This window comes from Pituophis catenifer, unplaced genomic scaffold (assembly GCF_029215685.1).
Source record: "Pituophis catenifer annectens isolate HBS135680 unplaced genomic scaffold, rPitCat1.0.hap2 SCAF_3, whole genome shotgun sequence".
NCBI lineage: Eukaryota > Metazoa > Chordata > Lepidosauria > Squamata > Colubridae > Pituophis > Pituophis catenifer.
Genome location: NW_027256883.1, coordinates 166,297,527 through 166,323,239, shown reverse-complemented (window position 1 = coordinate 166,323,239; position 25,713 = coordinate 166,297,527).

Here is a 25,713-nt window from a genome sequence, read left to right as displayed (position 1 = left end):
TTATCAAGTGGTATAAGAGGAAATCAGGAGACCTGCAACAGCCACAGGAAAAGCTTGCTGAGTTCCACACAGAAGGACGGGCATTCTGCTACCTTCAGGTGAATGAATGAACCATTATATACCTGTATGTATAATCACCGCCACGAACTGCTTCTTAAAGTATGCAAGACCCATGCCCGTCCTGATTTTGGACCGAAGGAAGAAACGAAAGTGAGCTTTTTGGTTTTTAGACTGAAAGAAAAGGAGAGGGAGTTTTAAAGAACACAAAACCTTAAGGAATTGAGCAGCACAAGAACTGCAAATAGCTTCTTGCCAAGCTTCTCCGAAAAGTGAAGCTTTTGTGAACTGGGGCAATGTGGATTTTTTTTTTAAAGAGGAACACCGCGAGGAGAGAATTTTGCAGAGCTTTGCCTAATCCTTAAGGGTGAGTTCTTCAATTTCCCTTTGTATTAGTGAATGGATAAATCCCTTGAGATTGGCTGAGAAATCGCTTTCTTATCCCAGCAGTATATGTCTGTCTGTCTGTGTACCTGTCTGTCTGTGTACCTGTCTGTCTGTCTCTCTGTCTGTCTGTCTCCATTAAATTTGAACGGCTGGCGATTTTCTTGTATTGTAGGATTAGTAATGCTCTACTCTTTGAGAAAATACCAGCTCACCAGGCTTGCAGTTAGCAAGAGGTGTGCAGTTCTGCATTTATGCATCTTTGTAATGAGCTATTGTCATCTCCCCCCCCCCCCGCTTTCTTTCTGACTTTAGTGACAGGAGAACTCACCACATGCGAAGAACTTTGCTGTGTTTGAGGGCTTTGATGTTTGCAGATATGCTAATGAACATATCAGCACTGCCAGTGGGATTGGTCAGGCAATGAAATATGAGCACAAGGGTCCTGGTAATCACTTGCACTGAATCACTGAGATTGCAGGGCTGAGTGGAAAGGAGAGGTGGGAAAATATTCCCTTTATAAGGCGGTCAATCTAATAATCCTTAAAGAGAGATGGGTAGACTGAAGGAGGGCTGCAGAAAAGGAAGCCTTGTTCCATCAAATAAGAAAGCAGTGTTGCATTTTGCCCATTCAGTATTTTTTTTTAAATAATACATATACATTGAATTGTTTTTTTTTTTTTATTTAAAAAAAAATCATTGTCTTAAACCCTGGTGCTTTAAAAGGGTCCAAGGAGAAGAAAGTCTGCCTCCATTTGGGCTGCAGCAGGAAGACACTTAAACAAAACTGCTTTCCAAGCAAATAAATAAATGAAACCAGCATAATGGAGAAGGCTTGCTTTTCGCTGTTTGGTAAATACATGTTAAAAAAAACGTTGGAGGTGGAGGGAGGGAATAGGAAGAGGATAAGATTCAGACAGTGTTTGGATGTGATAGTACTTTGAGATGGTTATACAGTATGGTGGAGAGCTACAGTATTTCAACTGTTCTCCCTACCTCTCTTCTAAGTTAATTGCATTAATAATTTGCATTTGCTACCCCGCTTCCCCCCTTCCCCCAGCACTGTGGCTGGCTTTTCCCTTGATGCTTTATGCTAATTTGTCCTCAGACTAGATTCCCCCCCCCCCGTCCACCGCTTTTACTATATATTGTAACTGGATTTGAAAATAATGGTTCTGATGTTTTGTTGCCTCAAAGATAATGCTCTGAAACACCTCTAGGCTATGATAAACCTTTGGCCGTTTTGCTTCAGTGACTGAATAGCAAAATCATCTATTTAACTTTTGTCCAGGATACAGAGCCTGGAATTATTTAATTTTTATGGAAAGAAGATGAATTTGTATACTTTTCGCAGCAGGCAATGATATGCTAAGGTGAAGGATACCATTTAAGCAAAGAATTACCCTGTTAGTCAATGGGCAGAGCTGTCTAACTTAAATACCTATTTATTCCCAGCACCACTTTTGAGGGATATATTTTTCTGGATCTCTTTGTTGCTAACCCAGAAAAAAGTATGACTAACTTCTATTTGTCATTATCTGTATCTGCTACGCAAGTCTAAAGGTCTGTGTTTTCTCTGCAGGAAGTAAGTAACCACTGTCTATAATGGATCAGTTGGCATGACATACATTGATTATGAATTGGTGTTAGAGGGGGAAACCAAAAATCTCCACTTGATGGCGTTTGAAGATTAAGGGCATAATGTGAAAAACTAAATCGTGCCTTTTAAAAGTGCTGCTGCTTTTAAAGGGTTTCTTAGGATAGGAGATAGGATGCTTCTGCACCTGAGTCAGTCAAAAATATTGTGGTATTTTCCTGGGGCAGGATTGTTCTCTCTGCATTAAAATTTTCATGACAATTTGTTTGTTTATTTGTCTGGTAATAAGTTGTGCCCATTTTAGCCCACCAAAAAAAAAAGAGGCTATCAGTAATTTAGTAGAATTACTAAAAACTTTTGGTAATCACGAATTTTAAATATACCATAAGCTCCTGCTGGTATTGACTCATCTTTGGCATTGAGCTAAAAGAAGCTTGCACAAGGTAGAGCTGAAAGAAATAGCAGTGGATCATTTTCTGCATAGTTGATGGATAACGAGCCTCATGTTGTAGTGACATTCACGTGTGCCATAATTTCTACCTCACTTAAATTCAAAAGGTTTATATGAACATGTATTATTTAATCAGTTCTACTATTACATTAAATAGAGTGCATATAATCTAAATGCTGCTTCCCAGAAGGAAGTTTTGATGCTTTGCAATAGAAAGCAGCCCTGCAGATATTCATTAAACTGTATTAGGATTACAGATAACTAACAGTTGGAGTATGGGTTGTTATAGAAGAAAAATACATCAAGGTTATTTTGCTTTTTAAAGACTTCAGCGTCTTCACAGGGAGCTTAAAGTTTCAATTCCACCTTTCAATACACGTAACATGCATATTTCATCAGAGATGTTCAACGGATCTCTGAAAGACCAAGAGGAGGCAAATTATTGGTTACAGATCTCTTACCAGCCTTAGAACAAATCCAATGAAGAAACATTAGTTCTTGTGGATTGTAGCACACTGAAAGTTGCCCAGGAAAGATTTATGAAAGGTGGCAAACATTTCTAATAAACAAATAAAGAGGGACACAGATGTAAACAAAGATAACTAGGAGGTGATATGATAGATATCTTTAAATATTTAAAATGCAAAATCTATTGCTGCAGAGTGCAAAACCTCAAGTGAATGCATTTTGTATATAAGAAACTTGATTTTGCATAAACACTAAAGTTCAACAATGGAATAAAGTATTGTAGAATATTTATTTATCACATTCATATGGCTGCCCATCTTACAGGAATGACTCTGGGCAGCATGCAGCAATCAATAAAAACAACGAATATATAAAACATGCTATTAAATATTTATAAAAATATAAAATCGTTATTAAAAATGAAAAGACCCTATCAAAATTTAAAATCTACATGCCAAATAGCAAAAGTGAAAGATAACCTACAATGAAACCATCTAAGAATATGGGATATTCATTAGATTTTTTAAAAGGAAAAGCTGAAGATACTATTTTCCTGTCTCAGTAGAGCATGGAATATAAACTCTTTGATTATCCCCTCCTATGATTCTATACTGGCCACCTGGTCACTCCAGACCATATTTGCATTCCTGGTAGGATCATCCTCATCAGCATTAGAAGATGAATAGAAAATCTCAGCAGCATTTGCAGGTGGTATGTGTGTATGTATCAAAATCGGCAGGATGGCAGACAAAGTGCTATGTTGCCAGCCAACACAGCCAAAAGCCAAATCATTTGAATGTGTATGAATCATCAACCCAGGTATAAAACCCATTGCACAGCTCCATCTACCATCTTGCTAATTTTGCAAGATGCCTCCCTCTGTGATGCCTCTAGAAAAGTAGAATAAGTACAGAAGCAAAGTCACTATCCTGGAATGGTTAGAGGTATAATATAATTTTAACATGAGACAACTCTGCAAACTGGGTGAGCTACAAATGCCTGTATACATATCTACCTACATTCATGCATATTTACAGATAATTTGTGTATAGTATTCGTTGGCTGGTTTCTGCTCACTGATATGCTGAAAGGCAACCAGGAGGTAATTTTCAGGGCCTCTTCCGCTGCCAGAAGCTTAGAACCATTGTAAGTGGACACCTGAAGGTTGCAAACCTTTGTAATATGTTACTGAATAATCCAAGCATTCTTTCAGTCCCTCTTTTCAACATTTTATGAAAAAGAAAACTGCTGGAGAAAAATGAGCCACTGTTTATAAATGCCTATACTTTGTTCTACCTGGGCAATCTTTGCTGGTCACTTGAGCATGCTCAATGATGCCTATGATTAGCTTATAACAATAAGAAAGCTTTCTCTCTGAAATGTATGTCTGCATCCACAAGCATTACACATCATAGCCAGACAAGAAACTATTCTCTTGATATATTTTCTACAGAAAATTTGCCAGCACTGAAGCCTGGAAAGAGAGTGCCAGATATTCAACATGTTGTTAACCAGAACTCCCTCTCGGTCTCCCTCTCCCTCCCTCCCTCCCTCCCTCCCTCCCTCCCTCCCTCTCTCTCTCTCTCTCTCTCTCTCTCTCTCTCTCTCTCTCTCTCTCTCTGTGAGATTCATCCTTTATTAAAAAAACAAACAAAGAAACCTGGACACTTGAGATTTCATGGTGGTTCTTTGCAAGGTGGGTGTCCCTGTCATTTGAAAAATGTGCTGCTCTAGTTAGCAGGAGGCTATCAAACATTTATTTCAAGACTTCACTGCATTTGGCAAGAGCAGAAATAAAGGCTGACTTTCACCTTCTTTCTTGCTCCCTCTTCTGACACTAAGATGCATTGGATGGGTTTGTTTTATTAGCACATGTTCACTGCCAGAATAACTCCACTCCTCCTCTTGCTCCTCTGCCTGCCATTTTTACTCTGAATTCCTGTGATGTGCCATCATGATTGCTGAATTATCAGTGCTTTTAATTTTCAATGAAACAGGGGTGCATGAGAAAATAGTGGCAGAAGGCTGGGAGGAATACTGCATAGAGCTAAGCAAAGGCAAATTGAGATCTGTGCTACCACTCAAGATATATCCTAATTTTCTTCAAAGGCATGGAACTTTAAGCCAAAGTCTTGCTAACCATCTGATTTCAGTGGAGTAATCCACTTTAAGAACTGATATTGTGAGGTAACTGATTGCCAGTCTCAACTGATAACAAGTTCTCTCTTGAGTCCTTGAATTTTCACAACAGATATTAGCAGTAGGATCAACAGGCCAGATCAACAAGATGTTGATCAAAAGATCAACAGGACTATATATCACGTTCAATGGTGATAACTGACCTTCATGGGGTTACAATTATATGAATATTCTTTCCAATTGCCCATGCCTATTGAACTAGGTGTCAAGAAATCACACCTGTATTATAACCTTGTTTAAGCATATGGGAGAATTAATTTGAAATTAATTAAAAAGAGTCTTAGAATGATTGGTCCTTTCCCCCCCATTCTGATGGAACCAAACAGGTTTTATAATAAAGTTTAGCCAAAGGAGTGCTGGGGTAGTGATGGGGATGAAACTAACAATGTAAACAAATTGGAATATTCTGCAGTGGTAAGACTATCCTAGCTCTCTCAAGGATTAGTGCAGCTGGAGAAAATGGTATCGATCTAAAGGAGGAAAAACAAACCCTGACACAACTCAGAGTTTGCAGCCACATAAATGAGGTAGCATCTCCATCCATTTATACTATCAGCATGGGAAATCAGGTTATTTAAGATTAATAGATTTTAATCACATTATTGGCAAGTTTTATTTCTGAGAGGAAATAAAAAATACACAGCGAAAGTGCAGTCTGTAGGTTACAATGCGGTCCAAAAAAATAGAATTTCTAGCATTTATTCCATATTAGATGTGAGAGAAGCATTATTATAGAAGGATTGTAGTGGATTCTGGGATGATTCTACGCAAAATGTTTCCTAGTGAACAATTTACTAGGTTTATTTCCATCTATCTTGTGTTGCTGCTACTGCATATATCACACAAACACAAATTTGTAGAAATCTGCAATATGTTCAAAGCAGTGGTGAAATCCAAATTTTTTACTACCAGTTCTGTGGGTGTGGCTTGGTGTGGGAGGAATGTGACTGGGTGGGCATGGCCAACTTTTTTTTTTTTTTACTTTTAAAAGCATTTTTTCTACAACCTTAAGATGTTGCAGAAAAAATTGCTTTTAAAAGCCTCTGACGTTCAGGCAATGCAGCTGGGATCGTCAGCTGCATTTTTAAGGCATTTTTTTTCCTACAACCTCTTTGGCCAAAGAGGTTGTAGAAAAAAATGCTTTTAAAAGTAAAAAAAAAAAGCCTCTGATGATCGCGCAGCTCAGCTGAGCATGGGGGTGGTGGTGCAGGGATTTTTACTACTGGTTCTTCGAACCACCCACTGCCATCGCTACCGGATCGGGCGATCCAGTCTGAACCAGGAGCATTTCACCACTGATTTCACCCCTGGTTCAAAGGCTGAAACATTGATGTACATGCATTCACTATATACACAGTGATGTTTGTGGGGGATGCATGCAATTTTTTTTTTACAAGGAAATGATGTCTGTGTAAATTATCTGGCATGTGTGACAGCAGTTCTGAGGGTGACTAATAAATATCACCACAGTATCTTTATCCTCACTGACACAAGTATAAAATAGACAAGCATATATTTCTACTTCATATGCACTGATACTTTCTGCAAGTTAAGTATTTGCCATACAGTTCTTTGTTTCAGTCTTCTCACACTGAGAACCACACTTGTATCATTTGGGATTAGGGTTAGTGCATTAACTTCAATAAAATCTATGTGTGGAACAGCAGAAACAAGGCCTCACAATTTATAGTACATCTTGTGTGATAAAATGTTCAAAGTCTCCAAATCAAAGCAGAGGCAAAATGTGTTGTTTCTTCATATAGATAGAATAGTTTGGCCTCTTTTGCCCCCATAATTCAAATAGCCTTCATGATGCTTGTAAATAATTTCATTTCATATTGACATCAAAACAGTATGGTTTAATTGGAGTTATTTATTTATTTGCACCAAAAAGCTAGGTTTTCCACTGCCATGCATGAACATCCATGAAGTACAATTATAGCTAGATGCAACCTATCTTTAATAGATTTTTAATTGGGATATATGTGTTGAATGATGGATACATATATATTGCTTCAGCTGCCATTTTCCCAGAGGGATTTATAAGTCCCTGGCAAAATAAATAGAAATGGCCTTTGATTTTGTATAAGGAGGGGTGAAGTACTATGTTTCTTCTTAGTCTACAGCTATGGAGATCCTATAAAGCAACTGTTTGATGTTGCTGAACTCTGTGATGGATAATGTCCATTTATTCTAGTAATGCTGAGACACTGTGATGGACCAATTTACTCAGCAATTTTATTGGGGGGTTGGCGGATGAAACGCTAATTATCATTGTCCAATACCATTCATGTTGGCCTTGTCCATAGTAATGGTAAGAAATAGCTATGTATGCAACGTAACTGGAACTTAAGTCAAACACCATTCAACAAGAGTTGCTCAAGATGATTTTATGAGAGAGACAGTGCTTTGTATCATCAGAAGCAATTGAGGTTCTCCTTGGATGTTTATGTTGCAAAAATCTGAATGGCCATTAGAAGACAATATAGTGATACAGGAAATTCTAACTCTTTGCTGTCACAGAGTTTGCTGTCAGATTCAAATTCTTTGCTCTTTGCTGTCAAATTCTAACCCCTTCCTGTCTCTTCTTGCTGAATCTTTGCTGTCATTGAATAGTGGGCTAGTGATTTGTTGCTCAGATCTGGGAGCCCTACCTTAATCGTCTCTGTTTCAGTAACATTAGATTTTATAGAACCAGTCTTCTGTAGTAGCTGGAGAAGCCATTTTAAAGAATACCAGGTTAATATTATGCTCTTTGATGTGGTGCTCAGTAGGAGGTACTCTAGCTGGAAAAGGGGAAATTCTTGGAGCGATCTATACTTACAATATATGATTTGTGCTCTGAAAAGCAGTGTGGTTATCTAGTCACCATGGCGTAATGTTTCTTCCCCTTCTCAGATCATTCCATTAACATGTCAGAATATGCCACAACTCCACCTGACACCTGAAAAACCCACCAGAGAATTTCCAGACTAGTATATAAACACCAAGATAAAAGATGCTTCAGTCTGAATGTGCCTACTGCTTGATCGATAGCTCTCTTTTCCTGTGAAAACAGCAATCCAAATTATTGTCTTTCATGACTGCATTGCTGAGCGCAGATAATGAATAATATATGAAAATATTCAGGTAGTATATAAAAATATACAGTAGAGGTTAAGCCAAATCATTTTACAGTATCATATTCCATGCTACAGGTATTCATACAACACTGTAGTTACTCAGAAGCTTAAAGAGCCACAATAATTTGGCAGATTTCAGAAAACTGTGTTTTTCTGTTACCTACTACAGCACCGATACACTCTTTCAGTTTAGTTCTGCAAGAAAGTTAAATGGTTCAAACTTTATGAAAATATATTGAGAAATCAAGGCGGAGCATTTGAATATATGGTTGAGTCTGAAAAGGCTATTTACAGCTCTCCATCTGTATCTGTACCAGCAGCCTTGTTCCGTTTCATTTAACTTTTAGTTTCTCGCTGGTCTGAAATCATCTTTGGCATGTTTCCCACTTCTTCAGTGGCATGGTTTTTAAAAAGAATTAATACATGCTGCATTTGCATAATTATATCAGTGCACAGATACCTCTCCAAAGATTTGATCAAAGAAGCTAGAAAAAGAAAAAAAATATATTAGTGAGGGCTAGAGAGATAATCAAGCAATATTTCTAGGATTGTAGAATGTTATTTGATATTAAGATTCTTAAATAGATGCTTTTTGTTGTATTGTTTTGGCTGGACTTGAATATTTATTCTCTAGCGGACATCTTTTTTTGTGGTTTGGCAATTCTCTGTCTATGGCACATCCTGATCTGGATTGTCTCCATGCCTGGAATCTAACAGCAAGTTTAGGCATACCCAAGGGGGCGGGGGTGGGGGGGAGTGGGGAGAGAGAGGGAGGGAGGGAGGGAAGGAGGGAGGATGAGATGTTTAAAAATAGATGCTCTAGAGCAGGGGTCTCCAACCTTGGCAACTTTAAGACTTGTGGACTTCAACTCCACGAGACTTAAAGTTGCCAAGGTTGGAGACCCCTGCTCTAGAGCAGTGTTTTTCAGTCTGGCTGGGAAATTCTGGAAATTGAATTCTGGGAATTCTGGGAGTTGAAGTCCACAGATCTTAAATTTGCTGAGATTGAGAAACACTCTTCTAGAGAATGAACCTATGACCTCCTGCATTATATGTTGCACTGTTGAATATTACACCTCTGCCCATGACATAACACAATTTATTCTGGTAACTTTTTCAGTTAAAGAAAGGTTTTGCCTAATAAATACAAGTTCTGGGAAACTCAAACCTGACGTGCTAAATTAATCCTGTTTTCACGAATACATTTTGATATGGTAAATCTATATTTGATGCTATATGGGAGCACTGCACAAGTGATAGGTCTCAAAATTTCTTCACATTCGTTGTCATAGGAAAGAAGAAGGTAGAGATATGAATTGTAGTATTGTCTCTGAGAAACTGAGGCTTTATGGTGGGAATAAAAGAAGATATGGAAATATTTTCTTATGAATGCCTGTTCCAATGTGTTTTGTGTAGTGGTGAAGGTGTGGGCCTAGAAACCAGGAGACTGAGTTCTAGGCCTCTCTTAGGCATGGAAGCTGGTTAGGTGGCTTTGGGCCAGTCAGTGTTTGTTGTGGCCCGCCAGCGGTCTGCGCAAATTGTTGCTGATCCCGACAACGAGGAGTCTGGTGTGGTGCTGCGCCAGCAGCCTGTGCAGCCAGCGCTCGAGTTGGACAGCAAGGAGGCTGAAGAGGATGTGATGCCAGAGGCAGGGATTCAGTCAGGGCCTTCAGAACCTCCAGAGGTTCCTTTAAGTGCAGAGGATGAAGAAAAGGAGCCTCTTCTCAATGCACGGGCACGCAGAACTGCCAAAAGGCAGGAGTGGTTCCTCAGGAGGAGGTCTCCTCGAGAGTAAGGCTTGGGGCTAATTCGCCACTCCCTTAGCCTATTTAAGAAAGAATGCAGCTTGCAACAAGCTGCAGGAAACAACTTTAGTTTGCTAATCATTGCATTGGGATTTCTTTGCAACCTAGCTTCTGGTCTTTCTGCCAACTCCAGTAAGACTCTGACTATCTTATCTGTGGAATTCTGGCAGGCTGTTAAGAATGCTTATTAACAGCTGGCATTTGCTAAAACTGCATTATTTGAGTAAATTAAGTTTTGTTCAGAGTTTGTGTGTGCTGTGTTCTTTGGGATCCATAGTGGGGCAGAACAGTGTTTCCTCAGATCACAAGGTGAAAATAGAAGGCAAAGTATGTGTAGCACCTTGAGTTATTTATAAAAAAGGCAGGATGAAGTCTTCCTCCTCCTCCTCCTCTTCTTCTTCCTCCTCCTCCTTCTCCTCCGGATCAGGTTAATGCTGATTTTATGCTCAACATTTTTTTCCTGGAAATAACCTTTAGACTATTTACACTCAATTAAATAATAATGTGCAATTAGTAGTTGGTAGGTTTACGTATCCTTCTTACTGTATCTCTTCAATGTTATGGATCTTATGAATTAGGACTTGAGACAGAAGATGCAACTCACCAGTCCTATTCATGCAACATTCTTAATGTTTAAGATAGTCAATGCCCTATGATGCTCCCACCAGCTATTGTGTTCTCACCAGTTAGTGGTGACAATAGAGAGATTAATCTTAATGTAATTTTAATTTGCATGTGTTGAGATGCACCAGACCAGAAGCAGCTAACATCACCCAGCCTCCTTTGTAGTGGATGAAAAGACTTTGAAATGACCACATCCTGATTCTCTGCTGCTTATATAGAAGGATGAGTAACTGTCCATTGAAGCAGCTGATTCAGTCAGTCATGTTGTAGAAATGGAGCTACATCATTGTTACTATTTCTATCGTATTATCTATTCAAGACATTCTAACGTTGATAAGGAAGGATATGTTTCTGTAAAGTATGCACTATTTTAAACACAGTGTCTTTTGGGAGTTAGATCAGCCTAGGCTTCATGAAAAGATAACAAGTCAGCACTTCATCTACTCAAGAATACCCACAAGTTTCCATTTTAATATATCTATTTTCAATGTATTTTTATAGTTGTTCAGTGGGTAAAAATAAATTCTACACAAAACAGCAGTGCTCCTATGTCATTTCCTATTTTGTCTGATAAGCTGTATTGCTTTAGTGATGCTGCCACCCTTACTGGCCAATGGCTTGGCTGAAATTTGGAAATGGAAATTGTTCTAAAAACCAAATAATGATTCAACAGAATAATAGAACATTAGCAGGAACTAGTGGCCTTATTTAAATAAACACTTAGGAATTAAAACTACAACTTAAGTTTAAATCAATAATCACCAAAATATTGATTTAATTATATAAACATATTCAGTCATATTATAATTTTAATAAAACAACCATAATTCATATACAAAGATAAACTGGAATAAACCAACCAAATTAGACAAAAATACAGAATTGGTGCTGACTTAGTTTATTGGATTGAGCCAGGGGTGTACACTGTCACGGTTCCAAGTAATATGTTCTGTCCCCGTCTCACACACGCACACAAACAGTCAGCCAGGGGTTAAATAAAACTTGCAGACAATAAATTCCTTCGATAACAGGATTGGCAGCAACCCAGTAGCTGCTTGCCAAGAACTTTACTCACAGAGGGAGGTGTTCCTCCTCCGTCAGATAAACCAAAACAAATACACAAAGCCACAGAATTGTCAAGCCCAGTCCATATTAAATCCAAGGCAGGCAGATAACGTAGTTTCAGAGATACAATGCGACTTGCTAATTGTTTAGTTTTGTCCGTCACAGAGCCTGAATGGCCACCACACCCCCTTTTATCCCCTGTGGGGTGTGGTCCAGTGACTCAGCTTAATCTCTGGCATGCCTCCTTTTCTGCTGCATGCGCTTGTCTCTCCGACGCTGGCATGGATCCAGCCAAGACTTATCTCCGTCACTGTCCGACTGCGACTGCTCGGCGATACCTGGCTCCTGGCCAATCTCTTCTCCTTCGGGAGACACCTGAGGCATTGCCAGAGAGGAGGGTCCTGGAGAGAGAGGCCTGGCCAACTCCTCTCCTTCACTTTCGGAGCCTTCTCCCTCCGATAAGACGGGCTCGGGGGTCAGAGTCACAACATAATACGCCCATAGCAAACAAAACTCTGAGGCAGGTGAGTTCCTCAAAGAATAGTTTTATTGGACATATCATATTGGCACAGACTGGTGAAAACTGACTCTGAATGTTCCCGCAGTTTTCACCTTAATTAAAAGTAAAAGTTTTTCCCCTTTCCCAAACAATCAGTCACATGGTCCAATCAAGGTGTCATCTGGTTGCCTGGTAATGTCATTCCTCCTCCCTCTGGCCACCTGTGGTAATGTCCTTGGTTCCCAGGAGAAAGTATTTCATTTTGGCTACAAAATCCCAGTTATTTCTATCCCCCCCCTATCTCTCAGCTCCAGTGTGGCAACAATGAAGTTTCAAAATGGCTTCGGTCAGGCCAGTTTTAGGGATGACATACACACAGGATGGTGTCAAAATGTCAAGGTGGCACAATTGCAGCTGCTCTCTTGATTTTTTGATCCTGCCCCTTACCCCAAGGAAGTTCCTGAACTGAGCTAATTTCTAAAACCACATGGATCTCAGGGTGCTTGGCTGAACTGCCAATCATTATGTCTAAGTTTGGTTACATTTGATTTTTTTTCCCTATTGAGATTGCAGCGCACTTTACTTAAGTTTAATTGTATCTTTTTATATGGCTTATTTTCATGATGCTAGACAATTAGACATAACGCATTATGCTGGTAGATCAGCTTTGCTTAATTTATTGGCCAGAAGTCTCTTCACGTTTAATGCCTGAAGAGATATCTTCTGCTGATTATAGTAAATGAATTACTAACATCATATACAAAGATAAACATTTTTCAAATGTTGTAATTGAATTTTCTGGCTGCACGGAATCCAAAAGTTAGATCCAAAAGTTCAACAGGTCTCTTCTCAGTCTTCTTAAAAGTCCCCCTTGACGCTTTTACATGAAAAAGGGGCAACGTAATTACCAAGTAAACAGAAGTATAGAGGAACTGAAGTCATGCTAGGTGGCAGTATATACCTATCTTTAATCTTGATAAACTAAGCAGGATCTGACCTGTTAAGTACTTGGATGGAGAACACAGGGAATTCAGGGACTGTAGCCACTTTTTGGCAAGAAAACTGCATGGATTTGTCTATAAAGTCAATTTTGTGTTTGACTGGGAGACTTTACTGTTTACTGAAATGGAGAGGATGTTTTTGCATAGCATGATGTATAGGCGATGGCAGTATCCATAATAGCAGTTACACACACTCTTCCCTTGACATTTACCAGTTCTAAGGCAGGGTTTACAAAAATAATTTGGGCACATCTTTTGCATTTAAAATGTTCAACTGACAATATGTGATGGTTTGTTGACTGTACGCTACAATACAGTACAATTTGGGCTACTGTTGTTGCATAGAAATTTGTTTGATGGTCTGGAATGGCACAATAACTAATTTTCAACAGGGGACTTCCAATGCCGATATTTGCAATTATTTTAAGCACATAAAACAAATTTAACTCAAAATGCGACCAGCAGCCTGTTTTTGTGACATAAGAATTCAATGTAACTCTGTAAACACACACCTGTACAAATATAGCCAACCTTCATTTTATGCATTTTAATTCAATTACATCTCTCTGTACTAAATTGCTTCATGTATTCTTTCTCTTTTCTCCTTAAGAGGTGTTTTACAAAACAATGTATTTTTTAGTGATAAGCAAAATTCAGTTCAGCATACAGGAAAAACAGTATCCAAAGGTATTGTGCAGATTGATCAATGATTAATTCCTTTAAAAAGATTTCTGTATGAATAGCAGTTGTGATAAAATCAATAAGTTGGATAAGAGTTTATCTAAAACAAATTTTATACCAGATAATTATTATCTCAACCCATTTTTTGTTGTTGAACAAAGGGTGTCACCCAGTGGTGAAATCCATTTTTTTTTTACTACTGGTTCTGTGGGCGTGGCTTGGTGGGCATGGTGTGGCTTGGTAGGTATGGCTTGATGGGCATGGCAGGGGAAGGATCCTGCAAAATCTCCATTATCTTCCCACTCCAGGGGAAGGATCCTGCAAAATCTCCATTTCCTCCCCACTCCAGGGGAAGGATATTGCAAAATCTCCATTCCCACCCCACTCTGGGACCAGCCAGAGGTGGCATTTGCTGGTTCTCAGAACCTGCTGGATTTCACCCCTGCTTTACAGGCATATTTGGGCCCTTTAATACTGGGTTTCTCAACTCAGCCTCAGCTACTTTAAGATGTGTGAACTCCAACTCCCAGAGTTGAAGTTCCCACATGTTAAAAGTGGACAAGGTTGTTGTGGCCCGTCAGCGGCCTGTGCAGTTAGTAGCTGATTCCGACAGCGAGGAGGCTGGTGTTGTGCTGCGCCAGCAGCCTGTGCAGCTGGTGCTCGAGTCAGACAATGAGGAGGCTGGAGAAGATGTGCCAGAGGCGGGGATTCAGCCAGGGCCTTCAGAACCTCCATAAGCTCCCATAAGTGAAGAGGAAGAAGGGGAGGTTTAGCCACTTCCTGCAGAAGTGGCTAAATGGAGGGTAACACTCACCAAAATCCTCGAGGCCAGACTTGCAGAAGGCTGCTGAGAAGCGGCTTCATTATGGTGTTTCCAAAAGAAAGAGCAACAACAGAAGTTTGAGGCTTTCAGGCTTCTACCGTAAGTCTTGCATCGGAAGAAACCACGTCTTCCAACCCGCCCCCTTTTCTAACCTTAGGGGGGGGGGAAATCATCAGGAGCAAATCAATTGCACCAGAAAGGGGGAGGTTGCAGGCTTGTAACCAGTGGCAGGAAAAGACCAGAGGGAGAGTTATTTCTTTTCTTTTCCTTTTAACTTTATTGTCATTGTATGTGTATACACAGTATACACGGATAGAAATCGGAGCAAGTCTCTCACTTTTCCAGTTCACTTGATAATGGCATTGTTCTCTTGTAAGTGATAGTAGGATTTCAGAAAGCGGCTTTCAGATCAATAGCCATGCTGCTGTTTTCCCATCCTGAACACAATTTAAGTTATTTTCCAAAAGGGGTTTATGAGTGTTTCTAGGTGCATTTCTTTCTTTCCCTTTCTTTTACCTTTTAAAAGCATTTTTAACTACTGTTCCAGAGAACCGGTAGTAAAACAATGCTTAAAAAGTAAAAAAAAAAAAAGTTCTGAAGATCAGCTGAGCAACACGCGATCGTCAGAACTTTATTTTTACATTTTTTTTTGCTACCGGTTCGGCGAAGCAGTAGCATTTTTTATTACCAGTTCATGAGAATCGGCCCGAACCGGTAGCATTTCACCCCTGGTGTCACCTTGTTGAAACTTGGGAATTGTGTCAGATAGGTTAAATTGTTAAAGAATTCACAGAAATGAGCATAAATACTTTGTTGCACAATGTGACTAACTGGAACTGGGCTAAGTTAACAGGTTGTTCCTAACACTCTCAGAAAATCCATAGGCAAATAAATATGGCTTCTTGGCTTTTTGCTGGCAACATAGAAATGAGAGAAAAATTACCATATTTTTCAGACTATAAGACGCACCAGATTGTAGATTTAGAGGAAGAAAACAAGAAAAAAACACAGTTTTTGGCCTCCGTGTATCGTGTTTTTGCCCTCCCTGGCCCCCAGAACAGGTCAAAAACAGGCCCACTTTTGGCTTCCTGAAACCTCCGCACATCCCATTTTCGCCCAAAATGCACCCATTTTTGGCCTGCAGAGTGATTCTGGGAGCCAGGGAGGGTGAAAACATGATGCACGGAGGGTTTGGGAGCCCAAAAACGGGCCATGCGGAACACTGCAGAATGTTTCTGAGGGCCGGGGAGGGCGAAAACATACCACGGACGGTACAGGAGCCCAAAAATGGAGCCATTTTTGTTGAAAATGGGCCTGTTTTTGGTGAAAACAGGCCATGCGGAGCACTGCAGAGTGCTTCTGGGTGCCGGGGAGGGTGAAAACATGACATGTGGAGGGTTCGGGAGCCCAAAAATTGGCCCATATTCAGTCTATAAGATGCACTGAAATTTTTACCCACTTTTAGGGAGGGAAAAGTGCATTTTATATGCCAAAAAATATGGTAATTTGTTTGCCCCTGTTTTTTAAATATTTTGAAAGCTTTAAAAAAAATATACATACTATTCTATAGGATAAATATAGATGATCAATATAAATGATAGATATGATAGATAAGATATGATATATATGTTATGATATGATATATTTTTTCATTGGTGTCAAGGAGGGAATTACTCTAGCTCTGGGGCTATCATGCCCCTGTACCAGGTTGTCTAAAACCAAAAGGATTATTGGTCAACATTGTCCCACAGCCCAAGTGAACATGAGTTCTTGTCTCTTCAATGACTGGATGGGGCTTCTTGAGTTAGATCTCCTTCTCTGACCCTCTTCACTCCTGAAAAGGGAGAACTGACTTGAACATGAAAACAGAAATTTGGAAAGCCATAAACATCTTCCTGAAATCCGTAACAAAGCAGGTTGCTTTTTGAATTCATTACATATTTTTATGTAGCAACTGATTTTCCTCTACATCCTCAGATCAAGCATTTTCTTATTATTTACCGTAAAGCAAATTCAGCATGATGTAAGGGTATCTAATGTTACTCCCAAATGCTTGTGGAGACTCCTCACCTCCCTCATTTTATTGTGTGCCACAACATAATAATCTAAAATTCAAATCCTGATGGTTTTCTTGGCCATTGAAAGATAAATAGGGGAGAAATCAGTGCATTTTTCACTTATATAAGAATTTCATTTCATAGCTAGTTAACATTATTAATATATATATTAATGCTCAGGAGAATGTGTCATATATGTTAAATAATATTGATATTTTTTTAATGAGTACTCAGTTGGACTATGAAGTTTGGTCTCTCATTTTTCAGAATTGTTCATTAGATACATTATTTTCTACAGCCAAAGTCTTTACACAGCACATCCAGAAGTTTAATCTATGAGATGATATGTCACTGTGAATATCTAGCCACAGCTTTTACAAAGCTTGAAGGTATTTGTAATCTTGATTTTTAATAACACAACACGTTTTATAATATTTAGGTAGCTGATACTTCTAATAAAACCCTTTTCATGACTAGAAGACTTGTCTTGTCTCCTAGAAGACTCATGTCAGATTTTGTTTTGACTCAAGCTAAGTATAACTAAATACTCAATAGGGTATTTCCAAACCAATATCACTTTTGCAATAAGCTGAAACTGCAAACCTTCAAAGTTATTCAGCTTTTAGTCTCTAATACTTCAGACTTTCTCTTTCTTTCAGCTCATTTATTAATAGTGGCAGCACTCCAAACAGGGAAAAAAAAACCCCATAGTGGCAAGAAAGGGAAACATTTCTACTGTACTCTGCCTGGTGCCTGACAAGCATCAGTTCATGATTAACAGATATCAAGGCCATCCAGTATAAGTATAGTAGTAGTAGAATTTCAGGACCATTGACTAAAATTATGAAAACTAGTAGCCAAGCCAATGCTGCTGATTGAGATAACACTATTGTATGGAAAACCACATTTCTAAAGAGAGTGCATGACTTGGCACTCTCCAGATGGAGGTTCCAGAAATTCAATTATCTTTCCTCCCGTTTCCCCTTTTCCCTTCCCCTCTCCTCCCCTCTCCCCTCCCGTCTCCTCCTACAGAATAATATATTATTCTTTTTTCCCCCTACTGCCCTAGATTAAGCCCCAAGATAGAGATCTGTCTTTTAATTCTATGGCATACATGCAAAATCAGGGTAGGCCAGCCAAAGCCTTATTTGTGATTCCCCTACCCCTCAAAAATGGCTAAATCATAATTTTTAATTTGGCATAAGGGGAACATGATTTAATACATAAACTGTACTGTATTACTGTAGCATATTTGAAACTGATTTTAATTGAGCTATTTTTTTTTTTTTTTGGTCCTGGCACCTGCAACATTTGAGGAGTGTGGCTTATAGCATGCACTCAGTGATGCAAGAGGTTATCAATTTGGTAATGTTGATATCTTGAATCTAGTTGGATTAGAATTTCCAGAGCAAGTCCCACATCCAAACTGGTAGAGTCACAAAGATTAATCTATGGAACATATTTCAGAAAAAAAAAATGTCCCCAGACAAAATGTTTATTTTCCTCCTTGTAATAATCTAGAGCCGTGATGGTGAATCTATGACATGTGTGCCACAGGTGGCACACGTAACCATATCGGTGGGCACGCGAGCTCAGCTCTGTCCCACTGGAAGTCGGCAAATGGGCCGTTTCCAGCCTCTGGAGGGCCTCTGGGTGGGTGGGGGGGTGGGGAAGGCCGTTTTGCCCTCCCCAAGCTCCTAGAAAGGCTCTGGAGGCTGGAGAGATAGAAAAAGGGCCTTCCGGTCCCACCGGAAGTTGGCAAATGGGCCATTCCTGGCCTCTGGAGAGCCTCCGGGGGGGGTGGGGAAAGCTGTTTTCACCCTCCCCAAGCTCCTAGAAAGGATCTGGAGCCTGGGGGAGAGAGAAAAATGGGCCCACTGTGCCGTCGCATGCCAGGAGCAGTGGGGAGTGAGTGGGGGGAGAGCAGAGGGGTCAATCTCACATGTGTGAGGGTGGGGCACATAGAATTATGGGTGTGGGCATGAGTGCATGCGACTCCCCGTTACTGGCACGCGATGGCAAAAAGGTTAGCCATCACTGATCTAGAGTGTATAACTGAATGAGTGAATTAACAGCTGGCTAAATTGTATTAACTGTTGCAGTTATTTAATGTGGAAAACAAAATGCAATCTCTCTCTCTCTCTTTTTGCACTAACTTCCCAAAAGGGCAATATGCAATTTGTTTTGTCACTTGCCTGATATAGCCAGTAGGATATTTTAATTAATATTTAATGAAACTCTACCTTTTTCTCTGTGTTTTTTTTAACCGTTCATCTTTTTTTATTGGGGCTTGTAAATATTTGATAGATGTTCTTTTGCTATAGACTTTGCCACTGAAACTAACACACAAAACATGAACTTTGATTGAATATGGCATTTCTGCCAATTCGGAATCCAGTTTTGAACAACTATTTCATTTCTACCAAAGTCCATCATGTTTTATTCATGCATGTTCATTCCAATCTAGGAACTTTTCATGGGTACTATAACTGTGTCAATATGAATCATGGGTTTAGAGCAAACTCAGTGAAATGAATAAACTTAATTTAGTTGTAACCATTTCCCCCATTAATGTCAATAGTTATGGGTCTGCTCTAATTAGCATGATTATATCTAAGTTGACTTAATATATTCTGAAAATACTATTATTTCCATAACAGTTTAACCGCTTTTCATTTGGTATATGAAAATACCAACATATACAACCGAATAACAGAATTTGAAGGGACCTTGAGAGATCTTCTAGTCCAGTGATGGCAAACCTTTTAGATACCAAGTGCCCAAACTGCAACCCAAAACCCACTTATTTATCGCAAAGTGGCAACACGGCAATTTAACCTGAATAATGAGGTTTTACTACTTTTTCTGCTTTTGAAACATTACATTTAGCAACAATAAAAAAGAAAAACTTTTGTAATATCATTTCTCTTTCCCTCCCTCCCTCTCTTTCTCTCTCTTTCCCTCCCTCTCTATCACTCTCTCTGCCTCCCTCTGTTTCGCTCTCTCTCCCCCCTGTGGGGGGGGGGGAAGGAACCCCTGAACTGGTGCTGGGTGGTGGGAATGACGTCCAAAGGCTGACGAGCCCAGGAGCAGTGCGCTCACACTCAGCTGGCTGGCGGAGAGGTGGGGCATCCCAACACAGGCAGCTCTGCAGGAAAAGAAACTGCTTTTTTTTTTGTCAAGCCGAGCCGATGTAGGGTCGCATTGTAGCTCTGTGTCATGATGAGCTTCAAGAGGGGGACGGGACGTGAGTGTTCACTCAATCAATTCCAACTTTGCAAGACCTTTTTCTTTTGCGAGAAGTTGGAATTGAGTGAAACGTGATGGAGAAACGTGACTGGACTGGGCTGGGGCGACTGTGCATGCCCACAGAGAGGGCTCTGTGGGCCACATCTGGCATGCGTGCCATAGGTTCGCCATCACAGTTCCAGTCCAAGCCCCTGCTCAGGCAGAGAATTGTACATCATTTCAGACAAATCATGCAACCTAATTGAATATAAAACATATAACAGATTTTTAGATAGTCCAAAGCCAGTATTAGAACAAAAGAGAAGTGAGAAAGTAAAGCAAATAGCAAAAGATCAGAATGAGACAATTCACTATGGCCAATTTCCCATGGCCTTTTGCCCCGGCTGACTCGCCCCGGCTGACTTACCTTGGCTGTCTCGCCCCAGCCAACTCACCAGAGTTAACTGGCTATGAGACAACTCCACTGCAGGACAATTCAATGTGGGATAACTCAAGAGAGGGAGAAGTGAATTGCAGCAGGCCTTGTCTTGCTTTAGATTTAAACCTTCTCAAATTAGAAGTCCTCCAGGCTGGGGTGAGCCAGAGCATGGAATCCCATCTGCCCATCAGCCAAGCTATGAAGCAAGCATGGCACACCCGGGTAGTCCCTGCACATGCAAGCAAATTAACCATAACTTGGTTAACTATTTTCTCTCTCCCCCCATGGGAGGAGAGAGAAAATCTGCCCTTTCTCTTTCCATACAAGCAAGTTAAGATTTGGAGTGAGACTGAGAGAGGGGTGAAGGAAGTATGTGGGAGAGAGAATAAGCAGACTCTCTGGTGTTTGCCTCGAAAACCACTGCTGTCAGCCCATTTTGTCTGGGTTTGGCTCCTTGTGGCAGAATGGGAGTAAACAGGCCAATCTCAGGAATCCCCAAGGAATCCTTCATTGACTAGCTGGGAAATTGCCACTGGACTGATTAGGAATTCTTTCTGGCTGGGTAAAATAGCCCCAGAGAAATCTGCGACTCCTTTTAAAATGAAGCTGCTGATGGGTCCCACTGCTTCAGTGGTGAAATCCAATGTTTTTTACTACCAGTTCTGTGGACATGGCATGGTGTGGCTTGGTGGGTGTGGCAGGGGAAGGATATTGCAAAATCTCCATTCCCACCCCACTCTGGGGCCAGCCAGAGGTGGCATTTGCTGGTTCTCCAAACTACCCAAAATTTCCGCTACTGGTTCTCTGAACTGCTCAAAATGTCTGCTACCAGTTCTCCAGAAACTGTCAGAACCTGCTGGATTTCACCCCTGCACTGCTTCCCCTTATAGCCCTGCACATTTGGCAAGGCCGGAGGCATGGGACTGGTGCCTGGACGTTAGCAGAGCGTCTGGCTCTCACAGGAAGAAGCTGCAGTGGGGCCTCCTCTCGCAGATGCATAATGCCCTTGACCTGAATTTGCACAGGGACTACCTGAGAGTGCAGTGCTTGCTTCATGGTTTGGTCAATAGGCCGCTGGGACACCATGCTCTAGCTCACCCCAACCTTGAGGACTTCTAATCTTTTGAAAAGATTCAAACCTAAAGCAAGCTGAGTCCTGCTGCAATTCACTTGTCCCTCTCTTGAGTTATTCCACTGCAGCAAGCTGTCCCATGGGGATTTGGCCTGGGTGAGATGGCCAGGGCAAGTTGACCTAGACCCAGCAAAGATGTACTTACTGAAACTCATCCTACAGAAGTGGGTGGGATTGTGCAGATCAATACTTATGGATAAGATTGCTTCAAGGAACAGTTCATTGGCTGGGGCCACAGGCATTTTGTGATGAAGATTTCCTTAGGTTTATATATAACAGGCCACAAAAAAGGCTCCTGTTTGTCCTGGTCACAGCTACTTTCCCTTCCTATTGTTCCTTTGTTATTCAAGTTCTCTTTCTAAAAATCCTTCATCTTTCATAGAATGTATATTTATAGGTGGATGCAAGACTTTTCATAGAATCATAGGGCTGGCAAGGACCTTGGAATTCTTCTAGTCCAACCCCCTGCTCAAGGTAAGAGTCTTATACCATCCCAGCCAAATTGTAGTCTAGTCTATTTTTGAAAACTTCCATGGATGGAGCACCCAGAACCTAGGGGACAAGCTTTTCCCTTGATTAATTGTTTTCACTGTCAGAAAATTTCTCCTTACTTCTAGGTTGTATCTCTCTTTGAATAGCTTCCACCCATTATTTGTTGTCCTGCCCTCTGGCACCCTAGAGAATAAATCAATCCTCTCTTCTCTTTCACAGCTCTCAAATATTGGAAAAGTTATCATGTCCCCCATGTTACTTCCCTTTGATAGGCTAGACATTCCTAGTTCCCTCCACCTAGAATCTAGAATCAATCTAGAAGTTCCTTAATGCATACCTAATTGTTTGCCACTTGCGATTTTGCAACCTGAAAAGTTGCAAGAATATTCCATTGACTTGAGGAAAAAACATAGTAAGGTATATAGTAATCAGTTTCAATTTAAAACAGCTTTAAAAAAAGAGACTCCACAGAAATCTGCAAACATAAGCAACTCATTGTCGATAGTCTCCAAGGATTGTAGACTAGTAAAACAGAATGCATGTCCATTAGGATTACTATGACTTGAGACCTGGAGGTTCTAAACATTGCAAGAAAACAACTAAATTCAGAGAGTACCAAGGACTCCGCATTGAAATACATATTTGGAGGATTTGTGTGATACCAAATTTGGTCTTTGTGTGATTTGTAGTAGGTAATTTTGGATATGTTCAGCTTGATTATGTTTTTATATTGGGTGGGACCAAGAGAAAGAGGGTGAGTTTGTAGAATGGTGAAGAAGAATGGTGCTTCCTATGCATTTCCCCCTATTTTTTCTAGCGTCATCATAATTCACATGGCTGTGCTCAAATGACACACTTAATTGTAATTCTGATTAGGGTTAATGACACCATAAAAACACCTAACAATCAATCACCTGTGGGGTTAGAGTTGGATGGTACCAACCTGAAACAGCCTGAATTTATTCCCTGAACTTGCAACTCGTACAAATGAAAACCAAAACCGAAGTATCAGATCTCACTCCTAAACTCTGGAAACCCCTATATTCCCATTTATGTCTATAAATTCAATATCATTTGGGATTACTGCCTGCATATTCAGAATAGATGTTGGAAAAGGGAACTTCTGGTACCTGCTGCTTTATTTTCTATGGCCTACTAGTCATGGCTGCTTGATCTAGCGGCCAAGAACGTATGCTCTCAGTTACTTCAAACCCACTTTCTAGTTACCCGCTGCCAGAACCACTGGTAAGGAGATCTGAGATGGTTCATGATTGATTTGATTCAACAGGGTGTGAGAATTGGGCCTATATGGGTTACTGTGGAATTTCCTCACACTTACACATTAAATATAAGTAAAGATCCCTCCCCAAAATATTTCTCACTGATATTAAATCATTCTGTGAAATACAGTAGTTGATTAACTCTGAGAAGGATATAGTACAGAATAGAATTTTTTATTGGCCAAGTGTGATTGGACAAACAAGGAATTTGTCTTGATGCATATGCTCTCAGTGTACATAAAAGAAAAGATACGTTCATCGAAAATCATAAGGCACAACACTTAATGATAGTCATAGGGTACAAATAAGCAATCAGGAAACAATGTCAATATAAATTGTAAGGATACAAGCAACAAAATTACAGTCATACACTCATAAGTGGAAGGAGATGGGTGGTGGGGATGATGAGAAGATTAATAGTAGTGCAGACTTAGTAAATCAATCAAGTGTTGAGGGAATTATTTGTTTAGCAGAGTGATGACATTTGGGAAAAAACTATTCTTGTGTCTAGTTGATCTGGTGTGCAGTGCTCCATAGCATCGTTTTGAGGGTAGGAGTTGAAACAGTTTATGTCCAGGATGCGAGGGGTCTGTAAATATTTTCACAGCCCTCTTTTTGACTCGTGCAGTATACAGGTCCTCAATGGAAGGCAGGTTGGTAGCAATTGTTTTTTCTGCAGTTCTAATTACCCTCTGAAGTCTGTGTCTGTCTTGTTCGGTTGCAGAGCCAAACCAGACAGTTATAGAGGTGCAGATGATAGACTCAATAATTCCTCTGTAGAACTGGATATAATGGAAGCATTTGGGATTTTGTTTATATTTGATTTTGGATACTTTAGGTATTTATCTACCTGTTGTATAGATGACAGGCGGTTATCTTACCTGTTGTGATGTTATTCAAGAGCTAAACCCCGAACCCCCCAATTTTCCTTACATTCTTTGCAAGAGGAAAATATAATTCAGCTACTACACTGACAGGTTTCCTATTTCTTTTGCGTCCTCATGGCATTTATTCTGATTTTTTTTTCTTGTGCATTTTTAAAAATATGCTCAATTGCTCATAGGCCTCATAAACTATTCTGGTATAATCCAGTCACCTGCTTGTCAAACCCATTTCCCATTTTTCTCTAAAGGAGAGCAGGAAGATTTTGGTTCAATGATCCGTGTGCAGTGCTACAGTTCCGATCTACGTGCCAGCATGAGAACAGTCTATATTGATGATTGCTTTCAATCACATGTATATTTCTTATTTTTTTTAAAAATAAAAAAAAAATGTCTTCCTTCACTCCATTTTATGGCTTCTTCATTATAAATCACCTAGTAAGAACAGACTGGCCAGAATTCCTCCCTAAGTTGATTCTCAATATTTTTGGGCTGAAAATGCTTACAAAGTGATGTGGAAAGGTTATGTTTTGATTAACCTGGTACAAGGATGATCTAGACCAGTGTTTCTCAACCTTGGTGACATTAAGATGTATGGACTTCAACTCCCAGAATTCCCCAGCCAGCACAGTAAATTACAGTGAGAAAATGGCTAGGGAATTCTGGGAGTTGAAGTCCATACAACTTAAAGTTGCCAAGGTTGAGAAACATTGATCTAGACAGTTTCTGATGGCTGCTAGCTTTATTTGCTAGTGTTGGAAGAAGTATCCCCCTGGTTCAGTTCCAAGCCGGGAGAAAGGCACTGGAGACAAGATAGATGCTGGAGGCTGATTGGAAAGAGGGTCCATTTATTGATGAAGCAGAACCACCAAGCATGTGTGATTCTGGGTAGCTGACCATATGGAGTTGAGAGTGAATGGTTTTTATACCTTCTCTTGAGCTTTGCACTTGAGCTTCCTGTTCCTGTGCAAGAACATGTATTCTATTGGCTGTTGTCTGACTCCCATGGGGCCATGTAGGGGTTATGTAGGGGTCATAGCTGGCTCTGTAGGTTGTCTTAGAAGTTTGGTTGAAGTTTCTGAGGGTCATGCAATGTCCTTAGGAGATTGTGCAATATAGTGAGCTAATCCTATTATGTCCTGAAGGGTCATGTCTCAATCCCATCATTCTGGAGCTGAAGGTCTTTTGTTTTGTAGATAGGCTAGCCTAATCTTTCTTAATGGGCACAAAATACCTGCTGGGGGGAGGTAGATGGGGCTCTGATTTTTTGCCTCCCATAAGATTTTTTCTTTTTCTTTTAGGGGAAATCATTTATCCTGCCTTTTTTTAATATTCCTCAAAATATTTCATTCTTCTGACAGGGGGTGGCTTCCCACACTAGAATAAAGTGTGTATATTTGCTATCTTTGGACTTGGGTGCAGGGGTGA